Source organism: Hippocampus comes, unplaced genomic scaffold, assembly GCF_001891065.2.
Source record: "Hippocampus comes isolate QL1 unplaced genomic scaffold, H_comes_QL1_v1.1 scaffold257, whole genome shotgun sequence".
NCBI lineage: Eukaryota > Metazoa > Chordata > Actinopteri > Syngnathiformes > Syngnathidae > Hippocampus > Hippocampus comes.
In genome coordinates, this window is record NW_017804972.1 from 202,981 (window position 1) to 203,373 (window position 393).

The window sequence follows — 393 nt, forward strand, 5'->3', positions numbered from 1 at the left end:
AGTCAAGTTCAGCATTCGCTTCAATGATATCTGGCGCCATCTAGCGTTGTGAATGTGTATAATGTCTAGACCCCGAATATAAGACGACCCCCATTTTTTCAGTCTTATTTCAATGCAAAAAACACAGTCTTATATTCGGGCCAATACGGTAATAGTGTATTTGGTACATCTGTATATGAAGAGAGAGAGTGACTGCTGGTTGGTGTCTGTTGCATTTAAATTCATACGGGAATTTTGGAATTCACTTCTTCAAGGTTATTCCTTGAAACACTAATATTTAGTAGCATGATGGATGATTCCGTATTGATCAGAGATGAAAGTGGACTTTTCTGAAAATTCCGGAAAAAAAAAATAAATAAATAAATAAATGTGTGTGTGTGTGTGTGTGTGTGT

General features: G+C 36.1%; 1 protein-coding gene across 1 annotated transcript in view; it reads right to left on the reverse strand.

The window, feature by feature from the left end:
• Positions 1 to 393, reverse strand: part of rrn3 (RRN3 homolog, RNA polymerase I transcription factor) — a 23,100-nt gene that overhangs the window by 1,256 nt on the left and 21,451 nt on the right. The window lies entirely within an intron of this gene.